This window comes from Dipteris shenzhenensis, chromosome 21 (genome assembly GCF_047967505.1).
Source record: "Dipteris shenzhenensis isolate YYH24624 ecotype China chromosome 21, Dip_SZ_1.0, whole genome shotgun sequence".
In the NCBI taxonomy this organism is placed as follows: domain Eukaryota; kingdom Viridiplantae; phylum Streptophyta; class Polypodiopsida; order Gleicheniales; family Dipteridaceae; genus Dipteris; species Dipteris shenzhenensis.
In genome coordinates, this window is record NC_141616.1 from 19,251,393 (window position 1) to 19,273,113 (window position 21,721).

The window sequence follows — 21,721 nt, forward strand, 5'->3', positions numbered from 1 at the left end:
GGAAATAGAGAATGAGAGAAGCATACGCTTCTCTCATTCTCTTTTTCCGCATAAGCTCCTTCTCTCATTCCGCATAAGCTCCTTCTCTATTTCCGCATGAGCATAAGCATGAGCTTATGCTTATGCTTATGCATAAGCATAAGCATAAGCTCATGCTTATGCTCATTCATCCGCAAGAGCTTATGCGTAAGTTTCCGCAAGAGCTTATCCGCAAGTTTCCGCAAGTGCTCCTTCTCTTTTTCCGCATAAGCTCCTCCTCTATTTCCGCATGAGCATAAGCATGAGCTTATGCTTATGCTTATGCATAAGCATAAGCATAAGCTCATGCTTATGCTCATTCATGAGCATGAGCTTATGCGTAAGTTTCCGCAAGAGCTTATGCGGAAATAGAGAATGAGAGAAGCATATGCTTCTCTCATTCTCTTTTTCCGCATAAGCTCCTTCTCTCATTCCGCATAAGCTCCTTCTCTATTTCCGCATGAGCATAAGCATGAGCTTATGCTTATGCTTATGCATAAGCATAAGCATAAGCTCATGCTTATGCTCATTCATGAGCATGAGCTTATGCGTAAGTTTCCGCAAGAGCTTATGCGGAAATAGAGAATGAGAGAAGCATATGCTTCTCTCATTCTCTTTTTCCGCATAAGCTCCTTCTCTCATTCCGCATAAGCTCCTTCTCTATTTCCGCATGAGCATAAGCATGAGCTTATGCTTATGCTTATGCTTATGCTTATGCATAAGCATAAGCATAAGCTCATGCTTATGCTCATTCATGAGCATGAGCTTATGCGTAAGTTTCCACAAGAGCTTATGCGGAAATAGAGAATGAGAGAAGCATATGCTTCTCTCATTCTCTTTTTCCGCATAAGCTCCTTCTCTCATTCCGCATAAGCTCCTTCTCTATTTCCGCATGAGCATAAGCATGAGCTTATGCTTATGCTTATGCTTATGCTTATGCATAAGCATAAGCATAAGCTCATGCTTATGCTCATTCATGAGCATGCGCAAGAGCTTATCCGCAAGTTTCCGCAAGAGCTTATCCGCAAGTTTCCGCAAGTGCTCCTTCTCTTTTTCCGCATAAGCTCCCTCTCTTTTTCTGCATGAGCATAAGCATGAGCTTATGCTTATGCTTATGCATAAGCATAAGCATAAGCTCATGCTTATGCTCATTCTTCCGCATGAGCTTATGCGTAAGTTTCCGCAAGAGCTTATCCGCAAGTTTCCGCAAGTGCTCCTTCTCTTTTTCCGCATAAGCTCCCTCTCTTTTTCCGCATGAGCATAAGCATGAGCTTATGCTTATGCTTATGCATAAGCATAAGCATAAGCTCATGCTTATGCTCATTCTTCCGCATGAGCTTATGCGTAAGTTTCCACAAGAGCTTATGCGGAAATAGAGAATGAGAGAAGCATATGCTTCTCTCATTCTCTTTTTCCGCATAAGCTCCTTCTCTCATTCCGCATAAGCTCCTTCTCTATTTCCGCATGAGCATAAGCATGAGCTTATGCTTATGCTTATGCTCATGCGGAAATAGAGAAGGAGCTTATGCGGAATGAGAGAAGGAGCTTGTCATGAGCTTATGCGCAAGTTTCCGCAAGAGCTTATGCGCAAGTTTCCGCAAGTGCTCCTTCTCTTTTTCCGCATAAGCTCCTTCTCTTTTTGCGCATAAGCTCCTTCTCTCATTCCGCATAAGCTCCTTCGCAAGTTTCCGCATGAGCATAAGCATGAGCTTATGCATGAGCTTATGCTTATGCTTATGCATAAGCATAAGCATAAGCTCATGCTTATGCTCATTCATGCTTATGCTTATGCTTATGCTTATGCTCATGCTTATGCTCCTTCTCTATTTCCGCATGAGCATAAGCATGAGTTTCCGCAAGTTTCCGCAAGTTTCCGCAAGCATAAGCATAAGCATAAGCATAAGCTATCCGCAAGTTTCCGCAAGAGCTTATCCGCAAGTTTCCGCAAGTGCTCCTTCTCTCTTTCCGCATAAGCTCCTTCTCTTTTTCCGCATGAGCATGAGCATGAGCTTATGCTTATGCTTATGCATGAGCATAAGCATAAGCTCATGCTTATGCTCATTCATGTCCATGAGCTTATGCGTAAGTTTCCGCAAGAGCTTATGCGGAAATAGAGAATGAGAGAAGCATATGCTTCTCTCATTCTCTTTTTCCGCATAAGCTCCTTCTCTTATTCCGCATGCAAGTTTCCGCATGAGCTCCTTCTCTTTTTCCGCATAAGCTCCTTCTCTCATTCCGCATAAGCTCCTTCTCTATTTCCGCATGAGCATAAGCATGAGCTTATGCTTATGCTTATGCTTATGCTTATGCTCATGCGGAAATAGAGAAGGAGCTTATGCGGAATGAGAGAAGGAGCTTGTCATGAGCTTATGCGCAAGTTTCCGCAAGAGCTTATGCGCAAGTTTCCGCAAGTGCTCCTTCTCTTTTTCCGCATAAGCTCCTTCTCTTTTTGCGCATAAGCTCCTTCTCTCATTCCGCATAAGCTCCTTCGCAAGTTTCCGCATGAGCATAAGCATGAGCTTATGCATGAGCTTATGCTTATGCTTATGCATAAGCATAAGCATAAGCTCATGCTTATGCTCATTCATGCTTATGCTTATGCTTATGCTTATGCTCATGCTTATGCTCCTTCTCTATTTCCGCATGAGCATAAGCATGAGTTTCCGCAAGTTTCCGCAAGTTTCCGCAAGCATAAGCATAAGCATAAGCATAAGCTATCCGCAAGTTTCCGCAAGAGCTTATCCGCAAGTTTCCGCAAGTGCTCCTTCTCTCTTTCCGCAAGTGCTCCTTCTCTCTTTCCGCATAAGCTCCTTCTCTTTTTCCGCATGAGCATGAGCATGAGCTTATGCTTATGCTTATGCATGAGCATAAGCATAAGCTCATGCTTATGCTCATTCATGTCCATGAGCTTATGCGTAAGTTTCCGCAAGAGCTTATGCGGAAATAGAGAATGAGAGAAGCATATGCTTCTCTCATTCTCTTTTTCCGCATAAGCTCCTTCTCTTATTCCGCATGCAAGTTTCCGCATGAGCTCCTTCTCTTTTTCCGCATAAGCTCCTTCTCTCATTCCGCATAAGCTCCTTCTCTATTTCCGCATGAGCATAAGCATGAGCTTATGCTTATGCTTATGCATAAGCATAAGCATAAGCTCATGCTTATGCTCATGCGGAAATAGAGAAGGAGCTTATGCGGAATGAGAGAAGGAGCTTGTCATGAGCTTATGCGCAAGTTTCCGCAAGTGCTCCTTCTCTTTTTCCGCATAAGCTCCTTCTCTTTTTGCGCATAAGCTCCTTTTCTAATTCCGCATAAGCTCCTTCGCAAGTTTCCGCATGAGCATAAGCATGAGCTTATGCATGAGCTTATGCTTATGCTTATGCATAAGCATAAGCATAAGCTCATGCTTATGCTCATTCATGCTTATGCTTATTCTTATGCTTATGCTCATGCTTATGCTCCTTCTCTATTTCCGCATGAGCATAAGCATGAGTTTCCGCAAGTTTCTGCAAGTTTCCGCAAGCATAAGCATAAGCATAAGCATAAGCTATCCGCAAGTTTCCGCAAGTTTCCGCAAGTGCTCCTTCTCTCTTTCCGCATAAGCTCCTTCTCTTTTTCCGCATGAGCATGAGCATGAGCTTATGCTTATGCTTATGCATGAGCATAAGCATAAGCTCATGCTTATGCTCATTCATGTCCATGAGCTTATGCATAAGTTTCCGCAAGAGCTTATGCGGAAATAGAGAATGAGAGAAGCATATGCTTCTCTCATTCTCTTTTTCTGCATAAGCTCCTTCTCTTATTCCGCATGCAAGTTTCCGCAAGTTTCCGCATGAGCATAAGCATAAGCTCATGCGGAAAAAGAGAAGGAGCTTATGCGGAAATAGAGAATGAGAGATGCTTCTCTCCTTCTCTTTTTCTGCATAAGCTCCTTCTCTTTTTCCGCATGAGCATAAGCATGCGGAAACTCATCCTTCTCATGCTTATGCTCATGCATGTGCATGAGCTTATGCTTAAGTTTCCGCATAAGCTCATGCACATGCGTGAGCTTATGCGGAAATAGAGAATGAGAGAAGCATAAGCTCATTCTCTATTTCTGCATAAGCTCATTCTCTATTTCCCACTCTATTTCCCCCTTCTCTCATTTCCCCCTTCTCTCATTCTCTATTTTCCCTCATCTCTTTCCCTTTCTCTCATTCTCTATTTCCTCGTTCTCATTCTTTTCTTTCCTTTACATCTTCTTTCCCTCTTATCTTTCCCTCTTCTTTCCCTCTTTCCTTTCCCTCTTCTTTCCTTTCCCTCTTCTTTCTTCTTGCCTATGCCTATGCCTATGAGAATGCTCATGTTTGTTTATTTGTTTTCTGTTTTCGTGTTTGTGTCTATGTTAGACATGGGATCACGTCGCTCATCCGACGAGTACGGACAGCCTCGCAGGAGGAGAGCTCATGATCTATATGCTCCAGAGGACTTTGATTCCTCTCAGGCGACTACCCCGAGGACTACCCCTGGTCCGACTCCTCTCGGTCCTAGCACTGTGACTACCCCTGGTCCGACCCCTCTTCCACGTAGCACTGCGACTACCCCTCAGGGGACTCCTTTGCTAGCCGCGCATGGCTTTGTTGGGACTCCCGACGAGTTTGTAGCGCAGATGAGCGATGAGGAGGCAGTGAGATTCTTCTCTCTGCTCTCTCAGAGGACCTCCGCAATTCCTTCCCCTACACTGACGGGTGGACGTACAGCCCAGCCATCCCCTCGCGCCCCTTCGACCGCGGGATCATCACCTGCGCATGCCTCCCGCAAGGGAAGGAAGAGTAGGATGGGCGGCTCATGTTGTGCTGACTCAGGAGATGTAGACGAGTCAGCACACTCACGCTCCTTTAGGTCTCCACTTGGTCCGGAGACACAGTATCAGTCAGGTCCCTTTCCCTCTCCTACTCCCACAACTACTCCTCGATCTGAAAGCGGTCGCGCAGCTTCCACTCCTTCAGACTCTGCTACCGTCAGTCCCCCTTACTCATCAGGGGATCTCTCCTATCAAATCACATCTGCCGGAGAGATAATAGAAGACAAAAAGGGCAAAGCAGTGATGGCCGCCATGAGGCGGTTGATGAGTCATCACTTCAAGAGCAGCATAAATATCGATTGGCGGTATCAAGATGGCCAAAAGAAGCAGGCGGTGATCGATGAGTTAAAACTCAGATTTCCTAATCCGCCAAATGTGGAGTTTAATAACAGTTATATGCTCGAGCGCATGGGTTTGGTCCTAAAGCATCGCAGATCAACCATGCGTACTTCCATTACAAAGGGGTTGTCTAAACCCAGCTGGGCAGACAAAGCTGATTGGAAGTTCTTGAAGAAGCAGAATAGGGACCATCCTGAAATGTTCGAGGGTCAGAGGAGGGCTGCGAAGAGATGGCTGGATGTCGTAGGTACTTCGCACTTTGGTGCAGGTGGACGGTATGCGTTCGAGGCAACCGTGGTAAGTTTACTTCTTTCCATTTAATGTATTGTTCTATTTGTTTTACTTACATATTACATGCACTTTAGCTAACTCTAACTCTCGTAAATTGGATCCACAGCAAGCTGCGATGGGTCGTCTTCCTACGGATGCAGAGACGTGGCGCGCATTTCGGATAGGAACCAAGCCGTGGTTCATTGAGCAAGAGGCAATGGGAGCGACAGTCGATTGGGCTGAGGTGGCTGCTCGCACGGTATAAGTTTACTCCTGCTTGTAATCTCACTTTTTAATTTAAGTTCCAATCTAATTTTCGATTTATATGGTTCACTCTCAGGGTCAAAGCTCAAGCGTCCCATCATCAGAGACGAGCGATCAACAGGGGCAAGGATCGGACGCAGGTGCCGATGACGAAGGAGAAGACGCAGGTGTCGGGGACGAGGGAGAAGATGCAGGTGCCGAGGACCAGGGAACAGCCCAACAAGACGATTCGGATTCGGATTCGGATTAGTAGTGGTAGTAGCATTTTTCATATCCGCTCGTTAGAGCCATTTTGTATCGCCCTTTCACAGGGTAATTTTGTTTCAAACACAGTTGTATATGTATATGCATTTCTTCCTCATAGTTCACAAGAACAATTTTGTATCACCCTGCAAGCAAGGGAAATTTTGTTATAAAAAACTTTCTTTTGTAATTACAAAAAAAAAAAAATGGTTAGTGGGGCTAAACAGGGCTTCCTTTTGGCCCTGTTTAGCCCCACTAACCATTTTTTTTACCTTCTGTTAATCGTCGCTATATAGCGACGTTTACCAGTGTCGCTATATAGCGACGATTAACAAAGTCGCTATATAGCGACGTTTTTATCGTCGCTATATAGCGACGTTTACATCGTCGCTATATAGCGATGATTTACAGCGTCGCTATATAGCGACGGTTTATAGCGACGCTCCTTTTCCGACGATTTTAACGACTTTTATAGCGACCTTTGCGCCCGTGAAAAAAAAAAATTTTAATGTAAAAAGCGTCGGTATTTCCGTCGGAAAATGGCCTATGCCTTGTAGTGATTGGGAGCTTTTATAAATGCTTTATATCTTTCAATTTTTTACAAAACCATATGTATGGGTATTTTAGCTAGGAGAAGGGATGATAGATTAGCCAATTTTAAAAAGCATTCAATGACGATATATAATATTTATTTCTTGCCAAATACAAACATCTACTAAGTCATATCAAACCATGGTATTAAAACCATAGAGGCTACATTCATACAACATCTTGTTGTACCCGATGCCAAAATAGCATTTTCAAACTTGCTTAATGGCATTCATATAAACAAAAGTACCCAGGTGGTTGCAAATCATCCACATCTGTGATTCAAGGTCCTGTAAAAAAATAATTTAAAAAATCCATCAAGACAAATCAAACTAAACTCAACGCATAGTAATAATCATAATAAAGCTTTTATCATATTAGAAAGATTACAAAGAAGCCCCTACCAAGTGCGTTTAATGCCCCTTTACAAAGTCATTCAATACATTCCAATCATTCTCATCTAAAGTATACTTATTGCTATTACACTCATAGGTGAGGTTTGCCAATGCAATTACGCTCTCAATATTTATCATGTCAAGGTCTGTAAGGTCATATGTGAAGCATCTTGAACCTTTTGCCTTTTGATACCACCCAAGCTAGACTTCTACTCCAAAAGGTCTATCTAAAAGGTTGAACCCTCTTTTATATTCCACATACCCACCACCAACCTTTCTCCTCATTTTTTGAACTTGTCCAAGGTACCATATAGCTTGTGTTTTCTTTTTTTGCAAAGATCTTGGATTGCATTTCCTTTTGCTTTTCCTTGTTTTGTGTTCTTCATGAAAGAATACGGCACAATCGGAACCTATTCCAAATAGGTTCTCATTTGATGTAGCAAGAGGTATATCTTTCTTAGAGTAGTATACTCCTTGGTGAACCCTTGTGAGTCTATCTTTAGAGAGTGTGGGATTTCCATTAAGTTGGCTTACCAATGTGGACTTGAAGAGAGTTTTACCATCAATGGTAACAACTGGGCTCACTGCTTCTTGCTCATCTAGGAGAGAATCCACCACATGTCTGATTTCACTTATGGAGGCATCGTTGTAATTATCATCTATTTCTGACACATGATCTGCTTGACATTGGTCTTCTTCTTCAGAATCAGATTCTTGTGAATATGCACCTGCAAATCCATTTGACCAAGGTTCCATCCACCACTTCATATTCTCACCCTTTGGCTTCATATGCAAAATTTCACACCTTTCTTGAGCACTTTTTAGTCCCTTCTTCAATGCTTCGATGATTTTATCATCAGTTGGCACACACTCATAGTCCCCTAGATTAGCTTCTCGCATGTTCTCTTTGAGATTCAATTCTCTCCAGACATGTTCTTGCTTCTTATGTGCCCTTGTAAATAGAGGACTATCCTCTTTGCATTCAAAGTGTGCAAGCCTATTCATACTACCTGCACTATGTAGCATATCCATCAAGTCATAAGCGCGTTCTTGTCCCACCATGCTTCCAATCTTACTGAAGAAGATTTCAACTGCATCTAAACCTGTAAGATGTAAAGGACACCTTAGGCTTGGACAAAATTCTCTAAAGTACTTGATCAGTAGGACCACAAAATGGCATGCGAGTTGCACATCTAAGAAAGCTTCCTTAGTTATGAAGTTTCTATTGAACGTATAGTTGGCATGATGAACAATCCAAGACCTCCAAATTTGAAAGAAAAAAGAGACTTTGCCCGCAAGATAGACTCGATCCACAAGATTCAAATGTGGAGATAAGAAGATGTTGATGTAGTCCCTAGCAATTTCAAGATAAGCTTGTATTCCTAGCATGCTCCTCTCTTTTCTATGAATTCCATTGTTTGCCAATTCTCCCAAGCACCATTGCACTTGTCTACTACATATTCTTTGAGCTCCAGCCCAATTTTGGTGGTCATCTCGCCTAATGTCTCCCTCCCTTAGCATATGCTTGTCGATAGAAAAAGCATCATACACAATAATGACATGATTTAAGGTGATCCAAACATTGCCAATAGCCAATTGACGCTTAGGCTTCTCAAGAACATTGACTAACTTTTTTCCATTATGTACAAAATCTTGATCATGCAGCCCAAAAACTTGATTTTCTAAAACTTTTGTTGAGAGAGGCCATCCATCCCATTTTATCCCAAATCTACTACCTCTTTTATCTAGATAATCGGAGATCATCAATGTTCTTCGTCGACTATCACCATCAGATGCATGTCCAATAATTGGACCAACCGTGGTCTTTAGCTTCTCATTCCATAAGTTTAAAATAGCATTCCATTGCTTGCGGACAAAACTTGCATCAAATCGGCCGCAAGTGCAATGAAGTGCAAGAACCAAGCGTGGGAGTGCATCATGCAATGGATTGGCAAGAAAAACTCTTGCACGTCCACCAATGACACAATTTTGAAATGCATCAATAATCTGATCATATCCTTTTTGTCCTTCTCCCACTTTGATCATGCATGTGGTCATGCACTCATGATCATCTACTTTATATCCATCAAAACCCATAAGCATGTCATCCTTTGGATTCCACCTACAAGCAATAATAAGCACAAATCTGTAAGATCATATGCAATCCTCTTGCATTCAAAAACAAGATTTAGATTATGAAAATAATTTAGAGAAAAAGGAGGTTACCTTATTCGCTTCTTTATTGCAGTTTCATCTTCCACTATGATGAAGGGAATCCTTGACATGATTCCATGCTTTTCTTTTTCTTTTTCATAAATTTCAGTGATTGCATCAAAAAGATATCCATGTATACCAGGTACAAACTGAGTAGCAAGTCTTTGCCCTCGCTTTGTCGTTGATAAAGAAGGTCCATTGAGGTTGGAACTCAAGAAGTCATGTAACCTTGGACCTCCCCACATCCTTGCAACCTCAAATATTGCCTTTGTGTTCTCACTATATCTTTGTCCAGCACTTGACTTGATTATGTTTGTGGCAACATCTTGTAGAAAGTTCCATAAGGCAACTTTACCACCAAACTTTTCCAATCTATGGGCTTCGATTATATTGTTGCAAAATCGTTTTACATCCTTTCGATTGAGAGACTCTATGCTAGCTTCTCTTAAAGTGCGGACTCTTACTGAAAGAATGGCAACCTGAGACTTTGGCCACCATAGTTGCTTAGAAAGGTCTCTTACTCGACTTTTAGCAAAAAGATTTGCATTTCTAAGCTCACTCTTTGTAAGATAATCTAGCCTTCTTCCACAATCGGTACCCCTATCTCCTCTCTTATTCTCAACCTTCTCTTCTCTGTACAATCTCATTCTAAAGTCAACAAGTTTAATTATCCCCTTGAAATGGTGGCATGTAAAGCCTTTAAATGGTTGCCCATCTTGTGAAATGCGTATGCAACTTATGTGACGAAAGCATCCATCCACATGAATATCAGTACATCCATTATTTAATGTCACCTTAACATGACGCTCTATAAACCAATACTTCCTGCCACATTGATCATCTAAGAAAGGCTTTACCTTGACATACTTGTTACCTACTTTGACCTCATGGCTCCAAAGGCCCCAACATAGCAAGTCAAAATTTATAAAAAAGATTCATTTTCTCTATTAAAACTTGAATCAACAGAGAAAGCACTTGTACTTGGGCTTCTAGTTTTTGTTGAAACCAAAAGTTTGCTAAGAGATCTTTGCTTTGGATCATGCTCCTTATCCTTTCGAGGATGCCCTCGCAAGCCAGTGAGTGCTACCTTTGGATTTTCATCTTTTCTCATGAGCGACTTGATATGAGAGTTTGACTTTGTGTGTTCATTGAGAACCGTGTACAAATCAAATCTTGGAGGACATAAATGCAACCATGCATCATCATATTTGCATCGCACCTTCACCAAGATTTTGTCCTTAAAATCATGTATTGTCGCTTCAACAACCTCAAAATCCCAACCTATTGAAACGATAGGAGATGAGTAAGAGACTTAATGTAAGAAGATGGCAAATATTAATTGAGGAATAAAGGAACAAATAATACCTTCATTTGTGGACATAAAAGATTTCATCTTCTCTATTGCATCTTCTATCTCTCTTTTGTCATCCTTTGTCGGTTGATGCACTACTTTGGGCATATCTTCTTTTCATAGTCCTCGAGCAACCATATACTTGAGCTCATGCTTTTTACTTTCTAATATGTGAAATCTCATGAAGTTAGAGAAGCAATTGTATGCTGCATGCTTGCCTTCTATCAATCCTTTACCATAAAGTTCATTACACTCATGACACCAAATTTGCACATGGGGCACCCCATTGAAGTCCTCAGAATGCAACTCAAACTTATCATCCCTTGACACTACCATTTCCTTTAGCTTTGATCTAACTCTATCAGATTCATGTTGTCAAAATTCAAGAATAGTTGGGCTTAGTAATCTACTAGAAAGCTTTGAAGACATGTGCACTTGGGCATCAAGATTTATGTCATCAGCTAGTTGAGTGCAATGTCTTTTACATGGATAAGGAGTTTCCTCTATGCGGCATAGACTTCTCTTGATGTGCACTAAGAGTTGATCATTGATTGTCCATCGTTCCTCTTGCCGTCTGGTTATTGTATATTCATCCTCAACAAACTCAAAGGATTCCAATAGAAGCTCATCACCTTCAATTTGTTCACGAACATGAGAGAATGTGGGATGACCTGTGTCTCTTGTCACCCTAACAACACCTAATTCCTCCTTATTATCATAGTCAATCACTTGAATCCTGAAAAAAGATGCCATGATAGGAGACCGATCTTCAAAATAAAATGAGAACCTTAATTATAACCCCCCCTCCACCTTATAAACTCCATTCTTATGAAATTTGCATCATGCTTACATGGGCCTACCATTTGAGTGTGTGTTAGACACTAGATAATCAACATTGGAAGAGTATTTCAAATAATATCCAATGGTTGATGACCCACAACTGATTAAAGATAAGATTCAACTTAGAATCCCTATACATAAGCAGCTTTCAAAGACCCCATGGATAGGCATGAATGAAAGACACAAATATCATTGGCTCTAGCATTGTTACCTTAGATGTATGAGCATGAATCTCGAATGTATATTTATGGGAAAGTTTACAACCTCTACACACTAGCATTTATGCAATGGTCCCCTATATTCCACACAAAATATCTCCAAAGAGGACAACAACATCAAAAGTCGAATAAACGACCAAGTGTTGAAGCCGAAACTATCATACAACACTGATAACCTACAACGACACTGAAAGCCAAATAAATGACCATGTGTCGAAGTTTAAACATTTGTTTTATGAAATAAGCTATGACAACACTGAAAGCCGAATAAACGACCTAGTGTCGAAGCCTACTTATTTTATAAATTATATATCTAAGGAACAACACCAAAAGTCGAATAAACGACAAAGTGTTGAATCCTACTCTTCTAAGGTTGAGAGACGACACATACAGTCGAATGATACAACCAAGTGTCGAGCTAGTTTCAAAACAATGAGAAGGAGTCCTTGTAACGACATCAAAGGTTGAATATTACAACCAAATGTCGAAATGTAGACTTACTTACTTAACCGCACATATAATCGAGTAATATGATCCAATGCGGAAAGATAAGCACCATGCAAATGCATGGCCCAAGTAATTGACTCAAATATTACATTACAAATCAGATGATCAACGTATTATGTCGAAAGGCCAAATACGACACTACGTCGATATCTAATAGTCATGTAATATCAAGAATAAAAAAGTTATAACATTGACATACTATATGAAAAGACGACACTACATCGAACATACATGAAGAAGAAACCCCCCCCAAAAAAAGCTTATCAACTTATCGAAAATTTGCCAACAGATGGGTTATTGAGTAGAGAAAGAAAAGCTATCATACCTTTATTTCAATTATAGTTTTGATTTTGGATTGCTAACCAGGCACAAAGCGAACAAAGAGTCTCCTTGGTGACCTGCACAAATCCAAGGGACAATTAATAGAAATCCTCTCAGTAGAAGGCAAGCTATAAACTCCAGTTGAGTCGTTCCCAAAACTACCTTTTTGAGATGCAGTGCCTTATGAACAAACTTATTAGAGAGCTTATGTAAGGTAAAGGGGAAAAAAGTAAGGTAAATGAGGAATCCTAAGCTATGGATGAGCAAACCAACTTTGAATTGTGCATATTAGACTCCAAAATCTTACAGTCAACCAGCGACTGAACAAAATTTCAAGCAGGTACTCTTCTGGCTTCAGTACTGTTTGTCCATCACCTTCTAGCAATCCTGCGTCCAAGATTTGAAGAAGCACCAATACTTTCCCTTTTGCCTTCAAAGAAGGCCAATTCCTTCCAATCTCGTATCACCTGAGACAAATGAAGAGCAGACAGCATGCTATAAAGGCTCGGGAATCTATTATTTGAATCACAAATCTGCTAGGTTGCCAGACTAAAAGCGATCTCCCATGGCCAATAGACACAGGAAAAATGGTGCCAGAAAGGGACAAGAGGTCCTGCAACCAGAAGAGTGACCTGGTGAGTTCTTCTATGAAGGATTCCCTCACAACATCTATGGACTGCTGAACTGTGTACGCCAGACAACATGTTTCTAGTAATAAACCAATTGCCTCTCTTGATCCCGCCAAGAAAGAAAGCAATACCTGCCACATCTTCTGGGATTGCCCATGACTAGAGAAGGATGGGGTTGATAAACTAGTGGCCCTTACTTCACGCAATAATTGTGAGTGTGGAGGACAGCATCTTGGATGGTTCCTACAGTGGTAGTCTGACTAATCTCCAATCCTCTTCCACTGCATAAAGAACCATTTCACCTCCTTGATCCCAAAGAAAGCAAATAACCTGTTAGTGGAACTCCTCTACTAGAGAAGACTCCCAACCAATGGATGCATCTCCTTGTCCCTACCTGTGAGATTGAATCTAAACAATCCAGAGGGTTGGCTGTATCAATCTGCACAACAAGGTTCTGACCACCTTGAAGGTCCTGAGTAATGCTGTCCCTCCCTCTTAATGCTCTCCAGGAACCAACTTGGATGCTAGTTCTCTCACCCATCTCAACTAGTGCATGGAGCCTGAGTGCACATATTCTTCCAGATAATATAAACCTAAGATGACCCCTATCTCTTGTACTATGACAAATACAGCAGACTTCAGCTGGATTTTTTCATTTCCTGTTGCATCCACTGCTGTGAGTTGGTCTCATGGATTGCTACCTGCAAACGGGTAAAATATTCAAAGAAAAGAAAAAATAGAAGAGCCCAGAAAGAGGTTACATGTGCCAATACATCTAGTAACTTCCTGAACAAGCAAATAGGAGTCTCATCCTACCCTTCGTGTTAGAAGGAAGACTTTTTGGAAACCATTTCCAATACCGAGGTTCTTGATAAAATTGCATTCATATTCTCAAATACTTCATTTAAAAATTCATGCCAAGCACAAGCAAGATTCTCGAGTACATAGCAAAGAAAAATTAATTATATATCAGTGTCACCTTTGTTCCATTGGAAAAAAAATATGGAACATTCTAAACAGTCTGTTGTACAGGTTGGGCAGGAAAACCATGCAATGAGATTTTAATATTTGCAGTAAACAGTTACAAATACAGTTTCTGATGAGATGCTAGCTAATCACTCAAGATCTGAATACTCTCCCTATTTAGAAAATAATTTCCTCCCAAATGGAATAACCCACAGTGATCTGATTAAATTAGTGTCCCAATATTCACAAATAACATCAATACATATAAATCCTTGACCTTGTTATGCATACAGTTCCCTTAGGTCATCTGCAAAGGCCTTCCTTGCATTTTCTCTTTTCAATTTCAGGGTAGCCGTTACAGACAGGACTCTGGTGTCCATGGATCTGGTGAGATCTTGATTTTGGATGGGATTTCAAACTTTTTCAATTTGGCCGATTTCCCGATCTGGTGCACAACATTAAAGCGCATGTGAATTTTCAAAGAATGGTGATGGCATGCTATTCTTCATTTCCATTCACTAAATAGATTCCACCAACAAATGAAGACCCACCTTGTGCAAGGAGTTGATGACCTCCTTTACCGCTTCCTTCTTCGAGCAAAGATTTGAAAAATCCTTGTATTCAATGCCTTCCTTCCGAGCCCAGTTCTCAACAGCAATCTGTGATGCAACTGTTGGGATATCTCAAGGTGTATGCCTCAGGCACACCTTATGTTTCTATGTGTGAGGCACAATTAGGTGCCCACAAGCACAGTTAGGTGGTGGAAAAGCCACATAGGATGATTGAGTGAATCTAGGAGCAGATTGAGGAGATGATTGTGGAGCTTTGAGGTCATCAGTGATGTCAGTGACCTTGTATGAGGTGCCTACTTAAGGACCTCTCTTTTCTTCATTCTATAAGCAAGTATTCTGATTTTGTGTCCACTCTACTCTTTCCTTTCAGTGTTCCAACATGGTATTAGAGCCATTTGATCCCCCTTGAGCCCATTTCTGCCACATCATCATCTTCTTCCTCTTCTTCTTCTTCACCATCTCTCCCTCTTCTTCCAAAAATTTGCTTGAGCTTGTTCTCCTCCGATTCTCACCCATTTCCCACGCCCTTCCTGCTGGAGATCCCTCTTGTTGGGGCAAATTTCGAGCTGCAAGGAATTGAAGAAATGCAAGCTCTGCTGGTCGCCATTGTACGAAGTTCGTCGAATTTTCTTCCTGCGTTTTCTCTGCGCCTGCTCCGTCTTTGTCTAATTCCTTCTAGGGCAAGATTCTCCATACCTAGAGCTACCTTGTGCTGAAATCTGAGCAACAATGGCTGCATATTGAAGGAGAAAACAGAGAAAAACCAGTCAACTTTGTTGAAGAAGGAGAAGGCGACCTCACGCATATTTTCGCCTCTTCTTCCCAGAGGATCTACTGTGGTATACCAGCTTTCTTTTGCCTCAAAAAGCCCCCTTTCTTTTTCTTTGAAGAGTGTGCTATAAGCCCTCCAAGTTCAGCTCTCTAGTTTTGACAGTTTTGACATGCTTTTGAAAATGATGCTACATAAAATGCTACTCTAGCATTTTTTGTCTTTTGAAGTTTTCAATAACTTCACTACAAGTGTTGCTTCAGTTTTGTTTTGACTTGCTAGACCTGGTTGTGATTGGAAAGTGTTTATTTCATTCACTTCTATGAAGCATGCAAAAAGAAGCATCATTGTTTGAAATCTAGTCACTACTATTTGCTACATCAAGTGCTCATATTTTGGAAGTCTTTCAGTTATTTTTGCCTTGTAAGAGAGATAGACACTGCCCAATATCTGGGTTAGACCCTCTCATGGCTACCTTATACAATCTTGAGAAGTTCAATGGAAAGGGCTTCCATACATGGCAAATGAAGGTGAAATTTGCATTGATGCGGGAGAACTTATAGGGACTTGTCAAACCTACTCCTACCACTTCTTCTACGGCCTCCAATGCTGGACAATCTTCAACTCCAACACGATTGGCAAGGGATCCAGCAAGAGAAGAAAAAGCATATGGTATAATTGCTTTAGCTTTGGGTGATGATTACATACATCATATCTTTGACTTGGAGTCTCCTTCGGAAGCTTGGCAGAAGCTAGACATGATTTTTGGTGCAAGCTCTCACATCTCTAAACTATCACTTAAAATCTCTTTCTTTGAATTAAAGATGGCAAGTGATACTACTTTAGCTGCTCATGTCAACTATATGCGGAGTCTTATGACTCAATTAGCTTCTATCAACTCTCCTATCACCCCTGATGATGCTATGGCAGTGTTACTTAAGAGTATGCCTGAAAGTTTTGATCACATTGTTAGCACTTTGAAGAATCTTCCCAATCCTAACCTTGAAGGCATTATCTCAGCTCTCCAAGAAGAAGAAAGGCATATGGAGCTAAGGAAAGGCAATGACACTGCTTATGTTATGAAATTCCAGAAGGGCAAGTATACTCCTTGCAATCACTGTGGAAAGACAAATCACCTTTCAAAGGACTGCTTCAAAGTTAATCCATGCAAGCACTGTGGCAAAAACAACCATAGTGAGAAGTTTTGCAGAGCCAAAGCAAAGACAGAAAATGCAAATCTACTTACAGTGAATGAGCCTCCACAAGATGAGGCATCCCATGAAGATTATGCATTTTAAATCATCTCTATGTATGCTCCAGATCTCTCTTTTTATGTCAAGGTACTCAGCTTGGATAGTCCTCCAAAATGAATGAAATAAATTATTGTGTTTTGTGTGTTTTGTAAACACCTCTGGTCACCTTATGATGTAGGCCATGTGTATGTTTTGTTCCATGGTACCTCCTGTAGACATTGTGTGCATGTACATGCAGGGGAGATAACCATTGGAAGGTCTTTTTGTATCCCTTTCTGTTTACCTTACACCCAAGGGAACCCTTGCTAGCATGAGAACCTAGCCATAGATTTATCCTTGACCACCATGAGATGGCATGAGAAACTATGAGACTAGATGTATCCTTGACATAGCCTGAGGCATTTCCTTGAGGGGGGGTTTGTTGGGATATCTCAAGGTGTATGCCTTAGGCACACCTTATGTTTCTATGTGTGAGGCACAGTTAGGTGCCCACAAGCACAGTTAGGTGGTGGAAAAGCCACATAGGATGATTGAGTGAATCTAGGAGCAGATTGAGGAGATGATTGTGGAGCTTTGAGGTCATCAGTGATGTCAGTGACCTTGTATGAGGTGCCTACTTAAGGACCTCTCTTTTCTTCATTCTATAAGCAAGTATTTTGATTTTTTGTCCACTCTACTCTTTCCTTTCAGTGTTCCAACAGCAACTACAATAGCTACACAATTGCTATGGAATGGATCGGCATGCAACATGATGTTGTCTACATAAGGGCTTGCTACGAGGATTGCCTCAACCTGCAATTTGTCAAAAGAGAACACTGATATCAGCTGACAAAATAAGTGGAAAATGTGAGCTTTCTAAAAAAAGCTGGACATGAATTTTTGATAAAAAGATTGCCTTGCCTTCCCAAGAGATACATATTCCCCATGTTGAAGCTTTACAATATCTTTTCTCCGATCAATTATCTCCAGGCAGCCATCTAGATGAAACTGTCCAATATCTCCTGTATAGAACCACCGTAAACCATTCTCATCCACCTTCACAATGCAAGCATCTGACCACTTGTGAGAGAAATAAATGTACAATTTCAATCCAGTCAGTGAAGAACACGATTTCAATCCAGTCAGTGAAGGATACAGCAAAATGGAGAACTTACCTCATAAACTTCATCTGTTTTAGCCTAATTCTTGAAATAGCCAAGAGTCACAGAAGGACCACCAATTACTATTTCACCCTCGGGGGGGTCACTCATCTTATGTAACCCTATCACGTGAGTTCAACAGAAGGATATTTTTTATTTTTAAAATTTACAGAAATAAATATACATAAGGGACTATTTAAAATAGTTTTGGAAAAAATTTACAGATTTGTATAGAAAAGGGGTACATTTTATTAATGAAAAATTTTACAAATAAGGGATTTTAAATATAGGCCTTAAACGCACGTGATAGAGAGGGTTTATACATAGTGACCCCCCTGAGATTTCACCCCTTGGCATTAGGCTATCTGTTATCTTGTAGCCTCCCTCCTCCCAGTCAACCAACTATTGAAGCAAAAAAGTGCAAATATCAGAATGTCTCTCAACTCTACAAAATTCTTTGTTTACCCATGAATAAACTGATTCGAGGGTACATCCCTGCAAAGAGTAGAGGTGAGAAAGCAGGCATGAAACGGATGCAAAGTGGGATGGGTAAGACTTATTTTGTAGCCTCCCTCCTCCCAGTCAACCAACTGTTGGAAGCAAAAAAGGTGCAAATATCAGAATGACTCTCAACTCTACAAAAGGAAAAGACAAATTCCTTGTTTACCCAGGCATAAACTAATTTGAGGGTGCATCCCTGCGAAGAGTAGAGATGAGAGAGTAGGCATGAAAGGGATGCAAAGTGGGGTTGGCATATTTTTACCCCTTCTCTCATATTACTTCCCCTCTCCCTTCCTGTCAAGGCCTTGTAAACTTTGCAGGGGCTTCGCCACCCCCCCTTCCACACTTCCTCCTCCCACCCCCCACCCCCCCTAATCTCTCATATTACTTCCCCTCCCCCTTCTTGTCCAGGCCTTGAAACGTTGTGGAGGCTTTGCCACCCTTGCCTTCCATGGCTTTTTCCTGCAATCCCCCATCCCAAACAAAACAAGGAATTAAAAAACAAAGGTTCCTGTGCTGCATGTCCATCTACCCACAATGCTATGCAGGTGTCAAGTCCCTGATCTCTCCTCAGTTGCAGGCTCACAGGTGGGGCACTGACCCTATACAGAAAAGTCGAAGCCTACCATGTGGAACCCTATTTTAATGATACCATCATGAGTGAGTACGACAAGGAATGCACAATAGAAGGAGAGGCGGGGAGAGGTTGGTCAATTTGACTAGGATTTTTTCAGCACCCTTTGAGAGGATGGCTATATTCAGTTAAGAGAGGAGCTGGAGAGGAACACAACAAAACAAAGACCCCTCCTCTGTGGAAGACTTTTTCTTAGAATACTGATCTGCAAATTCTTATCAGATCCACAACTTAGTTGTCATATAGATGATAAAATTGGGATATATTTACAAACACTGACCATACAAGGTTTCAAATACAGGATGTACAAATGAGGGGCTTACTAATAATTCCAGATGTTCCATGATGGATCTATGGGTCTAATGAGCTGGACAAGTAACTATTAAATGTTAGACAAAGATATTCTGAATAACTCCAGCATTTTAAACATCCAACATAATCTTTTCAACATTACCAGAAGCTCTATCAGTATTTGTAATGTCCTTGGACATCAACATGTATCCCATCCCCAATGAACCCCAAGACCAAGAATGTTCCATGCAATTAATATGTCCCAAAGGGGAACACTCGTTAATTTCCCATCACCATACCTTAATGTAGCAATGCGGGACTGGTGGGCCAACCCGACCAACAGAAATATCATCCCATTTTGAAAAGGTTGCTCCAGCACAAGTTTCAGTGAGACCATAACCCTGTCCAATGGGTGCCCTGCAAAAAAAAGAGTAAAACTTCCATGAAGATAAAAGGATACTTTTACTAGGATTTCGAAAACATGCTAGAATTCTATTTAGACAGCTTCCAAAAAACTAGCATAACTGGTGCAAGAGGCAACTGTAATAACATGCCTCGCAATGGTAACCTCAAAATGACAGTCTAGAATGAAAAGGTCACACTATTAAATGGAGTGTAAGCATTTCTTGTGAAGCTTTGCTTTTTATTACAGATTTTGACAAGCATTGTGACACTTGTAAAGAAGGATCCATGCACAATTGACCTGGCATGCGAAGATGGTTACTGAGATTAAAATATTTCTAGTCATAAATTATTCCACTTGTCAACCCCAAAATATCTAATTTATTTGCTAGATTATATTGCTTGTCTGTCCCCATGGCCCCCAAAAGATCTGTCAAAGAGATTTAAAGACTTGGCCTGACACTTACTCTTTCTTCTTGGGCTTTGCCTCGTTTTTCTGATCCGCCTTCTTTCTTCCTACAATCTCACACAAGATGTTGAGGATGATCACAATAGTACAAATTTCCTCCTCTTACTCCCATTGTTTGAAGACTTGCCATCCCCTAAAAAAATACTTAAGCCTTACTGGGTTTGCATTTGCAAAAGCAGTAAATGCTTTGTTGTTGCCATCTTACCCTGCAACTTCAACCTAGCTTCCTCCTGGAGCAACAGAGGACAAACCTCCTTAAAGGTGAGAGGTTTCAACTTTACTCTAGCCATTAGGGCAGTAACCAGCCCATTGAAGCTATGTGGAAGCTTGCTTTTGAATAGCCTAGCAAGCTGACTAATGTCAACCTTTTGACACACCAAATGAGGTGCCATGGATACTTGTGTAGCTTCCCTAAAGTTTCCTTCAACCTTGAATCGTTTGCACTCACTGCAAATCTCTCTTGATCAATGCACACTCGCTCAAGTGAAATCAGCAAAGGCCTCTACCTTTAGTCACCTTTGAAGCAGACCTTTGCAGTAGGCTACGTGGCTTTGCCAGCCCAAAATCAAAGGGCAAAGTCAATATGCAGCAAACATAGACCTGCAAAACAAAGGCGACCTGCAGCCTACAAATGCAGATTCTCCTACGGGAAAGACCCAGCAAGACGTGGCAAAAAGAAAGGACCAGGCAAATAGTAACGCAACCAACGATGCTACAGTAGACATAGATCTCCATCCCCTCACCGAAGGGCAAAGACAAAAAGAAGGGCACATGCCAGAGCCTGCGACTGTGATCTCGAACTGTGTCACCCCACTTGGAGGCCCTGTGTTGCAGACCTGTCCAGTGCACCCTCCTTGAATCGCCCACATGGTTGCTCCTTCCCACATGGGCGTGGTTGCCACTCTCCACACTGACTCCAACCATTGTAGAGTTGGAAGCTCCCTGCACCTGCCCCCGATCTCCTCGTTCGGTTCCCAGTATTTGACACACAGTGTTGAGGTGGCGTTGTTCACCGCATTCATAGTGGTCACTGAGACCATCGCCACAACTGCTCAATGTCAGCCAACTTAAAGCAAAGGCCTCATCAAGCATGCAGCAAGGAGCTATAACGGAATTGCTAATGCACTAAGGTCTTTCTCACCGAAAATGGAAGATCAAGATGAGGGTAGACTTCGACCCCAAACAGAAGCAGAATTTGACGAAACAAAGCCAGACATCGAAATGTGCGATGATCCCAAAATTGGTAAGGAAAAAGAATTCTTTCTTTCTTTGCCTTACGATTAGCACTCCCTTCCATCCCAATGAGCCATAGGGCCAATTGCAAAATCAACAAGAACCTGAATGCGATCTTGGAGATGGAGACCTTCGACGACCAATGGCGACGACTACACCAGACTAACGTCTCACGCATGCAACGATCACAGTGCTGCAGCCCAAAGCAACCAAGATTACGATAGGTCCAATAGCAGTCCTGGAGAGTTGGGCAATAATCTACAACCTGCAAGAGATCAAAAGGAATCCAGGGAAGCCTTAATCGAGGAAGGTAAAGCGTTGCATGCTCAAGGAATCCAGGGAAGGGGAAGCCTTTGATAGATCCACATTAGGGTTCGAAGAGGAAGAAGTGGAGAGGATGCTGATTTAGCAAGAGGGGATCATGGAGGATGGGGGAGAAGGAGATGGTGAGGAAGATG